Here is a 17,522-nt window from a genome sequence, read left to right on the forward strand (position 1 = left end):
GGATGCACAAACTGTTTACATTTTATAGTATTTGGTGATATTCTCTTCTTCTCTCTCTCTCCCCCCACCTTTCTTATATTCATGCACCACTTTTTTTTTAACCATTTGATAATGAATTAAAAACGTTATCAGGTAGCACTCCAAATACTCTAGATATCCTAAATACTAAGAACAAGGATACAAGTATATTATTTCAAATAATCAGAATACAGTCATTACACTCAGGAAATGTAACATTGTTAAATAAAGGTTCCTCAATTGTCTTGAAAATGCCCTTGACAGTTTTGTTTTTGTTTGTTTGTTTTTTTAAATCTGGGGCCCAATCAGAGATCAGGCATTGCTTTTAGTTGGTCATGTCTTTATAGTGTCCTTTTATCTAGAACACTTCCCCACTTCCCTGCTCTGTTTTTATTCTTTCAAGACATTTATGTTTTTTGAAAAGCCTATTCCAAATAGAATTTTTCTCAATTTAGATTTGTGTGACTGTTTCCTTATTATTAGACTGAGGGTTCAGGCATCCTTGCGGTCTCTCCATTATAAAGGGATATTTTTCTTTGTAATTAATTAGTAACCTCATCGTGCAGAAATGTCTGGTTCTCCCACCATCTTTCACCCCGTGGTTTTAGCATTCATTGATGACCTTTTTTTAAATAATTTGCTACAATGGTGGTTGAAAAATGGTGATATTTCTGTCACTTAGATTATGACATACAATCCATATTCTGGTTTAACCTTTGTCTTTCTCATGACATTTTTGGTTTACAGATGTTTTGCTGGTAACGTAGTTACCTTCTAACGGTGCTCACTCTGTGCCAGGTGCAGCTTGGTTTATATCCATTCCCTCCCAGAGTGTCTGCAGCTCCCCTTCACGGCAGGATTCACCACCCCATTTACAGACAGAATTAGTGGCTTAGTGACTTGCCTACAGCCAGGATTCAAACCCACTCTTTTAGTCACTTTGCAATGTTGTCTCCTGTATGAATTTTTTTTTTACCTGTGCATCTCTAAGTATGGATGTCACCTTTTTAGCTGACCAGTGAAGCTCAAAATGAGCCTTACTGACCACTCCCACAGGTCAGTGACAACATTTTGATGCCTGGCTGAACAAACAACCCTGTGTGTGATCAGCTTGAGATCACGGCTTCAATGAGTTCTGGTTGACTGAATTTATCGCATTGTCCAATTGACTCATGGGCTTTGTATTTTATAGAGTATTTAGTGCTTTTGGTTTAACAGCTGACAACATCCTATTCTCTGGAGCCTGATGAAAAGATAACCCCCAACCCAACATTTTCCCTAAAAAACGGATTAACCCAAATGCGCATTTCTGGTGCAAATGTCAGATTGTGAAATTCTTCGGTTGGTCAGAAGCGTGTTGACTGGGGTGTCTCTAGGACCAGGGCCAGTACAAGATTATGGAAAGTGGTAACCTCCCACTGCTGACGCAAAAATGATGAAATGATACGATTACAGAGTCCTTTGTGTTTCTTTGGTCTGTGATCCTGTCTTGACTGGCCAGGAAACTCCTCTAAGCTGAGACTAAATCACCTATGACAGAGCTGGATATGAAGCTGGGCTTTCCACTCTCTTTTGCAATTTTAGTGACATCTTCTGCAATGGGCCTTTCTGAGGAAGGGACTTCTTGAAAAGTGATGTTTTGATGTCACTGAGGACTTTCTAGGTCAAGAGAGGCTCATTAAGCTTATATTTTTTTAGGCTCTAGTGAGTTTTTATAATGAAGAAATGTGAAAATATGATTATAGCTCTTGGGGTACATTTTACATCTTTGACTTAACAATTTGAGTGGAGTGTTGCACTCTTATTTCATATACCTCTGTGACTTATGTGTGCCCTTTTTAGGGACAATGTGTTAAGTCTAAATCCAATGCAGCTGCTGCATAGGGTCCAGACTCTCCTTTTATTCCTAAGTAATGCACAACTGAGACACTCCAGTCTTTACTCCATTCCTGGTCATCAGAGGCTTCACTTTCTACTGTGACAGGATAGTAAGAATCTAGGGAAATTCCTTGACAAATGGAATAAGAGAAACTGCGACAAAATAATTAAGGCCACAGGATATGAGCAATTTACAGTCAGCTAATGAATCACAAAATTTTATCTCCCCTAACGAAGGACTCTTAGGAGCAAATGTTTTACACATTCCAGACTGTCCTGGGACAGAACAGCCTAGGTCCCAGTCCCTCTTCAATGATGTTCTTAATAATGTTTTTTAAAAATGAAACTAACCAGAAAATAACCCCTGACCCCTCTATATGCACATTTTGATGAGTTAACATATTGAAGGACACACCTGAAAAGCTAATGAATATTCTGTTAAGACCCTAGACCTCCCCTAGGATTCCAACCAGCCAAAGAAGAAAAGTCTCAAAACAAAGGACACACGGTGTACTCTCTCATACATGCCTCATATCTCTGTTGTTTTTTCCTAAACTCTAAGTGACCCCACGAGACTTGCAATCAGAGGAACAGCAGGCAGCAGCAGCTCATCCTGAACCTGTCTCTAAGGCTCTCTTTGTCTCTGACTTGCCAGGGAGCTCACTTCTGTCACTATGACTTTTATTTCTTAGTGAGCCAAAGCAGCCTTGCCTAGGCTCTTTCCTGCTGCTTTTTTTTTTTTTTTTTTTTTTTACCTTAAGTTCTTCCTTTGTTTCACTGTCCCCAGCTTTAATGAACATACTTTGAAAACCACCTGGACTCATGTTGTGAAATATTTCCTACACAAAATCAAGACCCACACACTACTGGTGGGCCCAACATAGACCTTCTCCTGGCCCAGACCCTGGCCAGCAACACTATTACATTCATCTTTGCATCATTTTGTTATTTTTAAGTCAATATGTATTACTTTTTATAATAAGAAAAAGACAGTTTTTAAAAAGTATTTTATAATTACCTTAGCCTCTAAAGTGCTATCACTCCTGTCCCCCCAACCATCATGATAAAAGATGTCTCTAAAGTAGTATTTAAATATGATACATACCTGCTATTGAGAAAATGGAAAGAACTGCTGGGAAGATCATGGAAGAGTTCCTGTGTTAAGCTGGAGTGGAGAATAACGGATCCCATTGTGACATGAATTCTCCCTTGCCTCCAGTGTATTGAACTTTAAGGAAGAAATCTGAGACTCTGAGGGGCTAACCCTTCAAGTTCCAAGTAAATTTCAGGCAAGGAATCTACCAATGAGAAACACGCTTGTGACTGTGCTGAGGGCAAACTGATTTCTGGGGCAACCTACAATATCCTGAGCAGGATGAAAACCAAGAAGAGGAAGCCAGCTTTCCAAAGTGGGGTTCAGTGGGTGACTGTGACCTGCTGAGGTGGTGCAGTAATGAGATCCGAATAGGTCCCCAACCAGCCCACCGATGGGGGCTTCATTTGCAATATGGTAACTTAAGCAAGAGGCTTTATAAGCTATAATGTGTTATACACATTATTTATTCCGATTGTTAATCTAGGTGGTCAATGGGTGTTCATTTTAGTCTTTAACTTTTTCTATGTACTTAAACATTTTATAATTTTAAAAATTGAAAAAAATTTGCTCTACCACTGTAAGGACCCTAGGAAGCTCGTTTTGGGCATACAGTCCTTAAACGAAAAAAGCTTACAGGTCAGTGAAGGAGGACAACACAGTCACTCAGAGGGTGACTGCTCCTTTTGCCGCACCCTTTGAAATTTGGTTTACATAATCCTGTCCCCACTCCCCCCTCATCATCCTCTCACCCCTGGCAGAGCTGATCCCTCTTGCCCATGCTTGTCATTCCTGCTCCCACCTCATACTGAAACTGAGGGACACTGACAATGAGTTTGGGAGCTGCAAGAAGTAGTGGGGAAATACGGGACTCCAAGATCTAGGACCTATGTGACCTGGAAAGTTACTGCACTTCTCTGAGCTCGTTTCCTGTCAAATGGGTTGTGTCCTGAATTCAATGAGATAATGTACGCAGAAGTGCCTGGCACCGTGGGCTGTGTCAACTTCATTCTTTGGTGTTCCAGTGCCCGGCACATCTGGACTGTGTCAGTGAAGGTAGAGATCTTTGCTCCAGTACACGGTCACCTCCAGGACACGGCCCGCACCCGGTTTGCAGCCTGGGGACAGGAAGGCGTGGTCTGGGCGGGTGCGAAGCTCTGCAGCACCTCTCTGGGGCAACAGCTCCTAGAAGGAGCGGCTTGGGGGAGGAGGGCGTTTGCTTACGGGAAGAGCAGCCCGAAGCTAAAAGGGGAAGTGTCCGGGTAGAGCCCCAACAGGCAGGCAGGGGCTGGAGTCGAGCCCCCCGCCCCGCGCACTCCCTCTACCTGGCTCAGAGGGTTCTGCTCGAGGTAGGGGGAAGCTCCGGGAGACGCGACCCATCTCTGCGGGCAGCTCCTGCCAGGCCTCTGCTTCCGTCCTCCACGAGGCGAATACAGATGCTCGTGGGACTCCCAGGGGGCTCAGGGAGTATACGGGACTAATCCGAGGGCTGGAGGGTGGGCTCACTCGGTCCTAGTCTCCTAGAGGTCGCTGGGCCCCTTCATCGTTGATGAGCTGTTTCTTGTCAAATTGGCCTCTTGCTGGGCACGGAGGAGGAGCGGTTGTTGCCGCTGGTTCCGAGAACAATCCCGGGAAGTAGATTCGACTCGGTGCTCGGCGCCTCCGACCTGCGCCGAAGCCGGTGACGCTCCGATCCCTCCCACCTCTATGACCCTGTAGACTTCCTTCACTCTTTCACCAAGTGCCTAGTATGTAGCTACTTATGACTATGCCAGGGGTGAGGGTAGTCACGTCAGGTAAGATTACTGCCCCAAGGGGCTCCTCTCAGGAGAGAGGGGAGTAAATGATAATTTCAAGTCATGGTAAGAGCTGTGAAAGAAATGGGTCCTTTATACCAGCGGTCCCTAACGTTTTTGGCACCAGGGACTGATTCGTGGAAGACAATTTTTCCACGGAGGGAAGGGGGTGGTGATTCAAGCACATTACATTTATTGTGCATTTTATTTCTATTACTATTACATTGTAATATATAATGAAATAATTACACAACTCACATGCTAGTGTTAGCATGTGGGCTTACCAAAACTGTGACAGAAAAGTATGCAGTGTGGGAAAGACGTGCAGACCGAAGTGGTAAATAAAATAATGGGTGAGCCACCTCGGTCAAAATTAAGTGTCAGATTCTGACTTAACGCCTGCCACCAGATGCAGCTTGTCACCTGCCACTCACTGATATGCTTTTGACGTGAGTCTGCAAACAACTGACTTATTATGGTCTCTGTGCAGTGAAATGTCTCTGCTAACGATAATCTGCATTGGCAGCCGCTCCCCAGGCTAGCATCATCGCCCCCGCTCCACCTCAGGTCATCAGGCATTAGAGTCTCATAAGGAGCAGCATCTAGACCCCTCACATGTGCAGTTCACAGCAGGGTTTGCACTCCTATGAGAATCTAGTGCTGCTGCTGATCTGATGGAAGGTGGAGCCCAGGAGGTAATGCCAGTGATGGGTAGCGGCTGTATATATAGATGCCACTTCGCTCACTTGCCAGTCGCTCACTCCGTGGTGTGTGGCCAGGTTTCTAACAGGACATGGACCGATACTAGTCTGTAGCCTGACGGTTGGGGACCCCTGTTTTACACCAACATCAGCTCTGCCATCTCGGTTTTTAAACACTGTCCCTAGGAACCCTAGAGTACAGACCCTTAAACGTCTCTGAATCATGATTCCTTTGGAAAAATCTTGTTCAATGCTATCTATGCTCCATAAGGATAATGGTAGAAAAGGATATATGCACTTACAGCTTCGTTTATCATTTAAAGGCATTCATGGATGTCCTTGACTTCCACCTGGGGGAACCTACAAGGAGGTTCTAGGCATAGACCCCCACATCAGCCATAGCAGCCCCTACTTTTTAACTGTTTTGCATATCTCATCTTCAAGAAAGATTTTCTTTGATCAAAGTGTACTGGGGGGTGACAAGGGTGGTGGAACACCCAGCTGGGTGGCCTATCTGTATTTCTAGTTACAACTATTCTAGTTCCTGCCTCAGTGGGAAGGACTTAAATTGTTCTTCCCACTGAGGCAGGAAAACTAAATAGGGAATAAAGACCTAAAGCTCTACCCGCCCCCCCTTTACTGTCTTGGCTAGAACATCACAGCTGTGACCTTCACTGATCACCTGTTCCTCCTCTACAATTTCCTGTAATTGAGAGGACCAGAAAGAAACTGCTACCTGGAGAGACAAGAACAAGCCAAGTCAGTCACCCCCCCCCCCCCCAGTGCCAGAAGCAGGAAACTACCCTAACCCTGCCTTGCCTACTTTTAATAAAAACTTCCCACCCAGACTCCATCTGCATGTCTCATTCTCTGAAGTGGGCCATTCTCACTTCTTGAGTGTATACTATCACTTTAATAAATTTACTATGCTTTGCTAAATCCCTCTGTCAAGCTCTTGGATCCTTTCTCATTCTGTGACAAGAACCTGGATCGGGTGAACCTGGGTTGTGTTGAGGCCTCCCTTGACCTCCCCTGGTACTGCCAGGCATCACCATCAAGACTATTTTCTAATCTCAGGTAAACATAGCCAGACTATATTCACCTGCATGGTACGGTGTGGGACACCTTCTTACCTAAATCCCTGTGTTCTATCTGGAGCATTCCCTTGCCTGCCACACTTGTCAATTAGTTAGCAACTGTAAACAAATGGCTATTGATAGGATACTGGCTTAATAAGTTTTGGTGACTCTATTCCATGGATTGCACTGTATCTGTTGAAAACAATGTGGTGGTTTTCCATTTGTTAATGTGCAAAGATTGACGAAATATATTAAATGAAAAGAACATGTTTATAGTACAATGTGATAGTATAATCCCATGTCTGTAAATAGTAGAAATATTTTTAAAAAATTAAATATCTGAAGGGAGACTCAAGAAATGAGAGTAGAATTGGGGGAAGGGGTTGTGCTTTACACTCTATGTCTTCTATACATTTTTGTTTTAATATTTAAACATTTTATGGCACATGAAACATAATCCATGAATATGTTCTCCATGTGAAATTATAAGGCAAAACAGAAAATATAGCAAGCTAAATGTTAGAGAAAGACTTTAATGTTTTGCTCACTATTTTTATAAAAAAACTTAAAACCTCATTAAATGGAATGTTTTTACTGCATGCAGAGGATTTGGAAATAGTTTTTAAAAAGCAGACTGTACTCATAGAGAAAAAAATATGTCAGGTTTTCAAACAATATGTGAGGTTTTGCCAATACTGAAGGAAGTACAGCACAGGTATACTTCCAAAGTAAACACACACATAGATACACATACCACCCCCTCCCCCACACACACTGCAGGCATCAAATTAATGTATACACCGACTCTACCAAGTGCATAAGGTCTTATGCTTTGAATCCCTTGAAGCTACAGAATGGAAGCTAAAACTTTTAAAATATGAGTGAGGTAAACTGAAATGACTGAAAGGCCATTTGCCTAGGAAAGCCTTGGTTTTTGGAGAGTGCTTTCATCCATAGTACTTTACCAATGTTCACATCCCAGCCAAACTCAGGTGTTGCATTTCTCATGGCACCCTGTAGAGAGCACCCTCTCACTTGGTCTCTAGGGCTGCAGCTGGACCGCCCCCGGTCCCCCCCCCCCGCCCCCCCCCTCCCCCCGCCACCCACATCCACTTCCAGCCCCAAGGACAATATTCTGCAGAAGTCAGGCGCTGGGAACAATTTTTTTTAACTCTCACCTGAGGACCCGTTCCCATAGATTCTTAGAGAGGAAGGGAGAAACATCAATGTGAGAGACATGGATCAGCTGCCTTCCTATGCATCGCAACCAGGGACTGAACTTGAAACTTAGGCATATGCCCTGCCCCAGAATCAAACTGGCAAATTTTTGGTGTACCAGAGGAAGTTCCAACCAACTGAGCCACGCAGCCAGGGCAGAAAACAATTAACTGCTGCAGAAAGTAGGAAAAAAAGGATTATTTTAGTCAAAGCTGTAATTGGACATAAAAGACCGCAGAAAAAATTTCCAAGACTGATGTGCTGGTGGAGGTATCAAAATACCAAAAATCACATCTTTGAAAGTAGTAGAATGGATGGCATTTCTCATTGAAGCTAACATATATTGAATATATTTACCAAGTATCATGTGACTAATGTGCTGTTACATGCCTTCCTAGCACAGGCTCTTGGGTCAGACTGCCTATGTGAGAATGCCGTCCCTATAGTTGACCAGTTGTATGACACTAACATGTGATGTATTGACCCAGTTATTCAGCTTTCAAAAGGAAAAAAATTCTAATACATGCTACAACATAAGTCAATAGACAAATCTTAAAAACATTATGCTCAGTGAGACAAACCAGGCACAAAAGGACAAATATTGTTTGATTCCACTTATGAGGTACCTGAAATAGTCAAATTCATAAAGACAGAAAGTAGAATAATTATTACTACTGGCTGGGAGGAAGGGGTAATGGGAGTTATTATTTAATGGGTAGAGTTTCAGTTTGGGATGATGAAGTTCTGGAGCCCTGGCCAGGTAGCTCAGTTGGTTAGAGTATTGTCTTCATACACCATGGTTTTGGGTTCTATCCCCTGATCAAGGCATATACAAGAATCAACCAATAAATGTATAAATGGAACAACAAATCAATGTTTCTCCTTTTCCCTTCTTCTCAAAAAAATCAATAAATAAAATTTAAAATAAAGAAAAAGATCTGCTCTGACTGATGTGGCTGAGTTGGTTGAGCACTGTCCCAGAGAGCAAAGGGTCACCAGTTCAATTCTGTCAGGGCACATGTCTGGGTTGCAGGTTTGGTTGCTGGTTGGGGCACACATGAAAGGCAACTGATTGATGTTTCTCTCTCACGTCAATGTTTCTCTTCCTCTTTCTCCCTCACTTCCCCCCTCTAAAAAAAATCTGGAGGTGAATGGTGGTGATGTGAATGCACTAAAATGGTAAATTTTACACAGATTTTACCACCTATCAAAAACTTGAAAAATTCATGTCCTTTTGCTTCAGTTATTCTATTTCTAAGACTCTAACCTAAAGAAGTTATTGACTGTACACAAAATTGCATTAGATGTTCATTGCAGAATTGTTTGTTAATGCAAGAGTTGAAAACAACCTTGATGTCCATCAGCAGAGAAGATAGTAAGTACTATTCCGGTATCCCCATACTATGGCATACTGTGCAGTTGTTAAGAGAAAGGAAGACCAATGGTCTTGATTCAGATAGATTTCAATGGCACACTGTTCAGTTATTAAAAAAAAAAAAGGCACTGGCCGCTGTGACTCAGTTGGTTGGAGCATCATCCCATAGCTGAAAGGTTGTGGGTTTGATTCCTGGTCAGAGCACATGCCTGGGTTGTGGGTTTGTGCAATCCCTGGTCCAGGTGCGAATGGGAGAGGACCAGTCAATGTTTCTCTCTCACATTGATGTTTTCTCCCTTCTTCTCTCTCTAAAAGCAATAAAAAATTGTCCTCAGGTGAGGGTAAAAAAAAAATCCCCAACATTCCCCCCCCAAGAAACGATGTATATATAGCATGATGTATATATAGCATTATATGATGCATACATATAATGAATACACACATGTATGTAAACATATAGCAGAGGGAGACTGGCTGGATGGACAGCTGACTCTTGCCTATAAAAAAGAGAAGAGAATTTGGTGAGGGGGTGATAGAAAAGTTTCTTTTCTTTGTATGCATCTATATTCTTTGAATCTTGTTCAATGACTACTTATTCATGTATTACTGTTGTTTTGGTTATCTACTGATACATAACACCCCAAAATTCAGTCATGTAAAAACAATCTATTTAGTAAGCTCAGGGTTTTAAGTTTACAGTGGGGATAACTCTTAGCTCCATGAGTGGAACCTCAGCTGGGGTGGCTAAAGTGTCTGGAGATCACTGGAATGGCTATATTTGACTGGGGTTGTATGTCTGGGGCCTCAGTACCAGCTGTATGCTGGTGATTCCTTGGTTCTTCTTCCCTTTGGGTCTGCTGGGACTGGAATGTCTGAAATAGTTTGTTTATGAGTATGTCTTGTGCCTGGGCTGGGATGGCTGGAACAGCAGATGACCGAGCATGTTTCTCCATATGCATAGCTTGGGCTTCCTCATAGCATGGCAGACTCAAGGTAATCATGCTTCTTAAGTGGTGGCTGGTGTTTCAAGAGCTAGCATTTCAAGAGGCCCTATGTGGAGCTTCAAGACTTCCTATGAAGTCCTAGAAAGTCACTTCCAGTTCATTCTAGTGCCTACGCAGGTCACAAAGGCCAGTCTATATTCAGGGGAAGAGGATCAGACACCCCTGCTCAATAAAAGAAGTAATGAAGACATTGTAGCCATTTTAACACTATCTAAGCTACACTTAGATATTAAAAATAAAGATTTTTTAAATAGGAATTTCAACCTGACCTATGATTTATAGTAACCTTCACTGAAACAGAGCAAGCCACCTCTTTCATTTCTTTCAACAGTTGTTACAAACATACAACCTTTTCAAAATTTTCTACCGGGCCTGTTGTTTCCAAGTTTCTTATTCTGTTCCTCAAATTGATGTCTAGATCAGTGGTTCTCAATTTTGGCTGCACACTAGAAACATCTGAGGAGCTTTGGAAAATCCTGATGCCCAGACCAAATACATCAGAATCTCTAGGGGGTGGTAGCTAGGTGCTACAGTCTGAATGTTTGTGTCCTCTCAAAATTCATAGGTTGAAATACTAATTCCTGATGTGATGGTGTTTGGAGGTGGAGCCTTTGGAAATTGCTTTGTCATGAGGGTGGAGCCCTTATTAATGGTATTAATTCTCTTATAAGAGAACCCAAAGAGTTCCGTAGACCCTTCCACTGTGTGAGGACAGAGATAGGCAGTCTGAATCCTCTGGTAAGAGAGCACTTTCCTGACCACCCTGGCAATCTGATCTTGGAATTCCAGGAACCAGAACTGTGCAAAACAAATATCTGTTGTTTCTAAACTACTCAGGCTATGGTATTTTGTCATAGCAGCCCCAACAGACTAAGACATTAGGCATCAGAATTTTTTAAAGATTTTATTTATTTATTTTTATGGAGAGAGGGGAAGGGACAGAGAAAGAGAGGGAAACATGAGTGTGTGGTTGCCTCTTGCATGCCCCTCTAATGGGGACCTGGCCTGCAACCCAGGCATATGCCCCGACTGGCAATCAAACCGGCGACTCTTTGATTCACAGGCCGGCACTCAATCCACTAATCCACACCAGCCAAGGTGGCATCAGAAGTTTCTAAAGCTCCTAAGGTGATTCCACTGTGCGCAAGGCTGAGGACCAATGGTTTAGTTTGTTGAGTAAACTGTTCTAGCACCAGTTCTCATTCTAGGGAGAAAAAAAAAAATTCCCCCATCTCAGGTGTTAAAACAATGAGATTTGGGAGCTGATAAAACTGATTTTCAGTATTAAGGAGAGGCCAAGAAGTGAGCTCTCCTTCTCACCCCATTCCATATTTTTATGGGGAACCTGAGACAGTAAGCAGGGAGTCAGGCTAGGAGGCTTAAGACTGAGCATTAGTCATTTCTGAGATCATTCAGCCCAGATCACTAGGGTATAAATGAGAGCAGATTTCAGGACAGGCACTCCTTTCATAATTAAAGATCATAAAGTCTCCTGAAGAGCCCTCAGGAAGGTTTTTCAAGAATGTGAAGGTGATTGAAGTGCAGGAGGGAAAAGCATAAAGTCTCTCAGTTCCCACCAGATTGTGAGCCCCTTAGGATGAGATTTACCAGTATGTTCCCTGATTTCAGTCTAGACAACATCCTCATCACACTGTGAAAGAATCCACAGAGCCTTGGTTGGTGTGGCTCAGTTGGCTGGAGCATCATTCCATAACCAAAGGGTTGTGGGTTCGATTCCCGGTCTGTGCGCATATGAAAGACAACCAATGAATGCTTCTCCTTTGCACTGATGTTTTTATCTCTTCCTCTCTCTAAAAAGCAATGAAAAATTATAAAAGATCACAATCGCAAAATCTTAATGTGACCCCTACAGGTTTTCTCTGCTTTAAAGAAGACAATCTGTGGCATCTCACGAGGGCTATCTAAGCTAGAGAAAGGGAGGAGTTCTCTCGTAGGTCCTTTAACCTCCCATTTTACTGCCAGCATTAAAAGCTAAGCAGCTATTAACAATTGCTTTATAAAATCCATAGAATAGTTTCTAAAAAACTTATAACAGATAAGAGGAAGTAAAAAATAAAACCCAGGAAGGCACAATGGGAAGCAAACCTAGCTCCTCTCTCTCACTTCCTTTTTACAAGAGCATGAAGGATGCTTCAAAACATATAAAAGTACTTGAGAGGTTCAAGGCTATTTTAGATTTGTTGTCCTACAAACAGAGCCCTTCTTCTCTAGAGCCTTTAGGATGCTTAAACAAGTTCAATTAAATATAAGTCTACAAGAAAGCCTAAATGGCCCTGGCCACGTAGCTCATTTGGTTAGATCATCGTCACAATACACCAAGGTTGTGGGTTTGATCTTCAGTCAGGGAACATACAGGAAGCAACAAATAAATGCGTAAGTAAGTGGAACAACAAACTGATGTTTCTCTCTCTCTCTGTCCCTTCCTCTTTCTGGGGAAAAAAAATCAGTAAAAATGAAAAAATTTTAAAAAATAAAACCAAAGTGAGCTTTAAAAGCAGAAATAGAATGGATCTCATTTTCTAATCAATACAGTTTAAAAATTTAGGAAATTTTCTTGACCAGATTAACCAACTGTTGACCAATTCTTGGCTGAAAAATGAAAGGAAAACTACAATGACCAACTATTTTGAAATCATCAATAAGGAAAATACTCTATATAAAAATTAGGGGATATAACCAAAGCAGAACTTACAGGAAAACTCATGACCTTAAATGCTTTTATCCCTAAATAAGAAATACTAGAAATTTTGTATAGAGCCTGCATTTAAATATATTTCACTTAACCTTTATAATACTTAGGAGGGGAGCACTTTTTTTCCCCTTATCTTTTCAAAATACTCAGTCTAACTAGGCATATCTTTCGCAATGTTCTATGTTCCTAGCTTCCAAGAGCTATTTGACATTTCTTGATTCAATGCTACAAACACTTACTAATGTTTAATATGTACAGGGCACTTCGAGGAATGATTATTGATAGATGTTCTCTACTCTGTAAAACTGCAATCATGTTTGATGTTGATGTATGCATATTGTAAGGATAGAGGTGGCCACAGATCATAGTATGATTGCAGCTAACTCTCCTAGCTAAGGTGAATTGTGTTAAGTGCTAAAAATGAGGTCTAAACAAAGCACCTGGAGGCCCAGAAGAAAGTGATTCTGACTTGGGGTGGGGCAGAAGTCAACTGCACTGCTTGTTGTCATAGTTCAGGGCCTATATCATGAAGATCTTCTGTTGCTATTTTGTTTTGGTTTGGTTTCTCCTCTCAGAATAGTTTTTCAGAGGTGGAACTGCTTTATCAAATAGGAGAAACATTTTAAGATTCTTCAAATACACTGTCCAATTGCTTTCCATGGAATTTGGTGCATTCACAGGATCTCTCCCCTGTATGGAGGCATTGGTGTTTATAAAGGTCTGAGAAGGAAGCTTTTCCCACAGCCAGGCCACTTAGAAGTTTCCTCTTCTGAATGAATCCTCTGGTGCTCAGTAACTGCAATGTTGACAGGTTCTTCTAGGTTGGAGTTTCCTGGGTTCTCTTTCTATAGAGTGGTTATGATGGTCTATAAGATTTTCTAAATCTGGGGATTTCCACATTGATTTTATAAACATTTTTAGTGTGTTTGTTTTTGGTAAAACAGAACCATGGGGAGCATTCCCCTCTAAAGGAACAATGAATGGATGAAGAATTCCCAGTTTTTTCCCTACTTCTATTTTATCTCCTGATCTCAAAACTTGACAGAAGAAGTACAAATTGAAATGCTACCTTGTTCAAAGAAGAAAAATAAAAAGTGTTATTAAACCAGTAATGGGATGATAGAAACACCTATGTAGATTCCAAAGCTTTTATTCCAATCAAGGCTAAATTTTCTTTCTTTCTTCCTTCATATTCAATGGACACTCATCTATTTTGAAGTCAAATATTTGTTTCATTTCTTTGAAATCCTGCAATCCCTTCACCCACATCATATTTCTATGCTTCACAGGGAAATCAGGCCAGCCTGTGGTAGTGGATATCCTAGTCATAAAAAGACAGGAGGCATGCTATTTGGGTCACCATTGGTTTTTCCTGAACTCAGGCTGATTTCTGAGGCAGACAACCTTTATACCCATTTCCTTCTCAGGCTTATTTCACCAGGAGCCTTTGTCAGGCAGTTTTTCAATATTAGAACAAAACTAAAATGAGGGGAAAGCTACTTTTGTGCTCAATTCAAAGCTCTTCTCTTCCTATAGAAAAGAAATTAATTAATTATGTATTAAAGTAATGTACTAAATTAGTTTTACATTATCTTTTTAATATTTTGATAACAGAATTATCTAAGTTGGGTTATTGAGTTCCAAGAGAAGAGAGAGAGGTAAAAGTGGGAGTTTTGGAACTATGTCCTGGATTAATTTAAGAGATTTTCAAATAAAAATTGATATCTGAACTGGGTTGGTTAGTGACCAGCAAAATCCATCTTTATAAGTTTCTTTTAGCTGATCTTTTATCTGAAGTCTAGGAGTGGATTATCTTGAAATTAACCAAAACAACTACCTAACACACTGTTTCTAGCAATCTAAAGACAACTAGTAAAATTTTTTCCAGCTGAATTTGCTTCCATGTCTTTCTACTTCTTCCCTCAGTGAAACTAGTTATGGTTTGCCCCCTTTTTAAATTCTCACTGGAAGACTTTTTTTTTTCAGAGAGAGAGAGAGAGAGAGAGAGAGAGTGAGAGATTGTCATGAGAGAAACGCTGATCAGTTGCCCTCTTTTATGTCCCCCGACCGGGGATTGACCGGCAACCTGGGTATGATGTATTCCAACCAGGGACTGAACCCATGGCTCTTCTGTTAGGGGATGATGCTCCAACCAACTGAGCCATACTGGCCAGGACAGGTTTGCACCTTTTTTTATGTGTCCCTTCTTTTCCCTCCTCTCCTCTAACAAAGCTTAGTGGTCTGCAATAACATGTGGGTTTGAAAATTGTGATTTAATATCCAAATAGAGAAAAATGTTTAAATATCAACATTAACAAATAATATTAGCAAGTTAGTTTGGTTAATGTTAATGTGAAGAAAAATTTAAATTCCAAAACATCTTATCAAAATGTAGGAAGTGGAGCAAAATGCCTTATTTTATATTTTCATGGAAGAAAGGCAGTAATTTCAGATTAATAAAAATAAAATGCATTTCAAATGAAATGCCATTTACAGTCACTATTTTGTTTATGATTGGATTTCAAAGCTAAGAGTGGTATCAAAGAGTAATGCGGTGCACTTAAAAATAAACCCTTAGCCAAAGATCACAGGAAAGCTGTAGTCAAACTGGGAAGAAACCAAAACTGAGGAAAGAAGCAAACAGCTTTAGGCTTAGGGTGGCAGAAGCCTAGAGGCCAGAATATCCTAAGGTTAGCAACTTTTCAGAAAGACAGGAGCTGCATTTGTCTGTTCCTATGCCAAAGAACGCAGACTTGGAAGTCTTAATACTAGATGTCATCAAATGTCAGTTTGAAAATCCCTGATTGTAAGGGAATTTATAAGACCTCAGTTGGGGACTGAAAGCACCTCTAGAGACAGACTCTAATACTCATGAGAACTAAGACCAGGGGTAACAGGAGTTCTTTATCTGAGATTCAAATTTGTTTTTTTCTTTAATAGTCAATGAGCCACATACAACTGAGGACAAGAAAGCATAAGAAAGTAGACTCAACAGTGGTTACAAGAAGGCATACTCAACCTTCCTTTAACTCACTTTTCACCGAAGCCCTAAAGTAGTAGTTTGCAATATTTTTGGTGGTTTTGAGAACTTGATGAAAGCATCCTAGAAAATATACATACACATGCGATTTTGCATACAGTATAAAAAAGTTTACAGAGTCTCTAAATCGAACCACACGACCCTCTTGAACTCTGTTGACCAATATGGTAGCCACAAGGTAGCATATAGCAACACTAGCTTCATTTTAAGTGCTCAATAGTCAACACTACGTAAGTCCTACTGGAGAGTGCTACTCTAGGATTTCATGGACTCTAGGTAAAGAACTTCTGCCCCAAATAAACCCCTATAGAGCTGTTGGCTTGTAACCCCACTCCATAATACCAGCTATTTTCTGTCTGAATATAGATGAGCCTCCAAGGTAGAGGAATATTAACAGTAATTTTGAGTTAACTTTGCAAGTCTATCTAGCTTTAAGTACCCATTAATAACCAAAAATAAAAAGGAACTTACATAGCAAATGATTCATTCTTCATTCTTCCCATCTCAAGGTATGTGTAGTTTTGCAAACCTTCCCATACACATCTTGCAATAACAATCTGAGTAGCTTTTCTATGAGATAGGGTCAGGCTTCAGGAATTTGCTGTGCATTAATAGCAAATGTTTATTGAGTTCACACTAAGAGCTAGGTACTGTTCTAAGGATCCTACGTTAGCTCATTTAATCCTCATTGCACATTGTAAAGTGGATATAGAATTAGTCCTTTAAGACAGATGAGGGAACTGAGATGTTAACAAGATTTAATAACTTGTCTGAGATGACATATTAAAAATGCCAAAAAACAGGTTATAAGGTTAGAATCTATAGTCTCCTGAAATATGTCTATAACAAGACAAATAATCTCAGAGAACTCGGAGGTCACAAAGTTTTCTGAAATGGACCTATACTTGCCAGTGCACTATAAGGCTTCTGGATCTCCATTTGTTACAACAGCTTTTTTCCTTGGAGTGGAACAAGCGCGCGCGCACCGCCCCCCCCCCCCAAAAAAAACCCCAAAACCCAGGATTCTTTCTCTGTGTTCTCATATTACCTTTTACCAACAAGGTAGCTGAACTTCAGGGACAGACTAGCTGTGTGACCCTGGGCAAGTGACTTAATTGACACTTCGTACTGTTATCTGTAACATGGGCATGATAATAGTGTGTACTTCCTACAGTTTTGTGTGTGGTGAGGATCTGGCTGCATGTAAGCAGGCGTTCAATAAACGGTGCTGGTTGTCACGATTCACTCCTATGACGCTTCTCTATCATGAGCCAACGGGCCTAAACTTTGCTGGAGGGAATGGAGAGACTGGAAGATCTTTGGCCGTGGACACCTCCATCACAGCTGGGCCACCCTTCCCTCAACAGCACAAAGCACCCTACTGTGCAGACAGGAAACCAACCTTCCAGGTTTGTTTCCATTCACCTCTCACGATGCAAATTCATGGCCGAGCTTGGAGGGAGATGAGTAAGATCCTAGCCCCACAGGGCTGGAAAATGAATGACACGTCCCAGGCAATTTAAAAATCGGAAGCCAAAAATAAATAAGAAATAAAGTCGGAAGCCAGTGGCGCGGAGCCGTGTCCCTAGAGGCCTTGGGGACGTCCA

Source organism: Pteronotus mesoamericanus, unplaced genomic scaffold (genome assembly GCF_021234165.1).
Source record: "Pteronotus mesoamericanus isolate MK-2021 breed Mesoamerican mustached bat unplaced genomic scaffold, CSHL_Meso_final scaffold_167, whole genome shotgun sequence".
NCBI lineage: Eukaryota > Metazoa > Chordata > Mammalia > Chiroptera > Mormoopidae > Pteronotus > Pteronotus mesoamericanus.